This window comes from Phyllostomus hastatus, unplaced genomic scaffold, assembly GCF_019186645.2.
Source record: "Phyllostomus hastatus isolate PE091 unplaced genomic scaffold, TTU_PhHast_1.1 phas_scaffold_78, whole genome shotgun sequence".
Classification (NCBI taxonomy): Eukaryota; Metazoa; Chordata; class Mammalia; order Chiroptera; family Phyllostomidae; genus Phyllostomus; species Phyllostomus hastatus.
The window spans coordinates 72,628,770-72,630,598 of NW_025334041.1; the positions used below are offsets into that span (position 1 = coordinate 72,628,770).

The 1,829-nt window shown below is 47.1% G+C and overlaps 1 non-coding gene across 1 annotated transcript; it reads right to left on the reverse strand.

The window, feature by feature from the left end:
• Window positions 1-252: 252 nt before the first annotated feature.
• Window positions 253-359, reverse strand: LOC123812238. Its single transcript, XR_006784526.1, has one exon. It is a non-coding gene; the product is annotated as a U6 spliceosomal RNA (small nuclear RNA).
• Window positions 360-1,829: the final 1,470 nt, after the last annotated feature.

Genomic DNA, 1,829 nt, shown 5'->3' on the forward strand with positions numbered 1-1,829 from the left:
TGTCAAATATTAATTGACCATAGAGACATGGGCTTATTTCTGGGCTCTCTATTCTCTATTAATCTATGTGTCTGTTTTTATGTCAGTACCAGGCTGTTTTGATTGCAGGGGCCTTGTAATACAGTTTGATATCAGGTATTGTGATCCCTCTTGCTATGTTCTTCTTGCTCAAGGTAGCTGAGGCTATTTGGGTCTTTTTTGTTCCATATACATTTTTGAAATATTTGTTCTAGACCTGTGAAATACGTCATTAAAACTAGGGAACACTTCACTAATTTGCATGTCATCCTTGCACCACGGCCCTGCTGACCTTCTCTGTATCGCTCCTATTACAGTATATGTGCTGCTGAAGCTAGCACAATTCCACTGTAGTCTTAAGCTACATTTTTATGGTTTCTATGTTTTTCATTTATTAAGGTGTGTTTTATTGCTCAGAATGTGTCTTGATGTTCTAGTCTATGTGGGCTATTATAACAAAATGTCATAAATTTAATTACTTTAAAAAACAAAATTTATTTTCTCACAGTTATGGAGACTGGAAGTCCAAGATCAAAGTGCCAGCAGGATAAGTGTCTGGTGTGGGTGGTCCCCTGGGCCTGCAGGTGGCTGTCTTCTTGCTGTGTGCTCACATACTGTCTCTTATTACAAGGACACAAATTATATCAGATCAGGTCCCCACTGCTATTGTTACAGGGTGCAGCCAAGAGGGGGGGGGGACAAATAAGGATTTGGAATGGGGCCCAGAACTCAAGGTGTCCAGGAAATATTAGGATGTCCTCACCCCTTCCCCCCACAGGTGTGAGTTGGGGGAAAGGACACATGGAGCAGGATCATTGAGAGCTGTTTTATACAGCAACAGCTTTGCAGCTAATCCATGGCATGGTCATTTAGCATATCTATAACCTTTAACTAGTTGCATAGATATGTTAAATAGCTGTGGCCATGCCCTGAGTAAGGGGAATGGAAGGGACTTCCCCTGCAGATGTAACTGGGGGGCAGGTCCCCTGAGTTACAGCACCTGTGTGGGAGCTTGGAGGAGATTGGCTGCATGACATGGGGCCATGCCTGCCCAGACTCATGATGGCAGCCCAGTGAAGCTGGAAGGATATGAGTGCTGGCAGGTGTAACTGATTGTAGGAGGAGTCAGAAATGGGGGTAGAGAGGAAGATTGGTGCGGGGATTTAAACCCAGACGTGGCAGCCATTAGAGAGCCACATGCTTCTGGTAGAGTGGGCACCCCTGCAGCCATGTGAGAGAGAGAACCAAGAGGTTTTTCCAAAGTAGAGACCCCCGCAGCTTTAGTAGGGGGTACCACCATGTAGCTTTAGCAGAGAACCACCATTCAGCTTTGGCAGAGTGGCGACTGCCCCCCTCCCTGCAGCTTTGCAGAGGGAGACCCATGTGGCTTTGCCAGAGTAGGGACTCCCACAGCCCTGTGAGAGAGAATCACCATGTGGCTGTGGCAATAGAAGGGAGAGATCCACACGGTTTTGCCAGAGTGTAGACCCCTGAAGCTTTGGTAGATGAGGACCAAGCGGCTTTGGGGTGCTCCCTTTGGCTGAGTGGCCTGGGAAGCAGGAGAGACTTTGCCTGGAAGGAGGGTGAAAGAACTCTTGCCAGTAGGCCATGAGAAGGTGCCACATGGCTGTGGATTAATTGGAGATCCTGCCTGGATGGTGACACAGCTGATGGTGTCAGGAGCCTGGATCCTAGATGTTTGCTTCTTTCCTGAGTTACAGTACCCTGAATTAGGACAGGAGGAGAAGGAAGCACTGTGGGCATCTGAGGGTATCCTAAAGGACTTTGATATTTTAATGAAGATGTTAGGT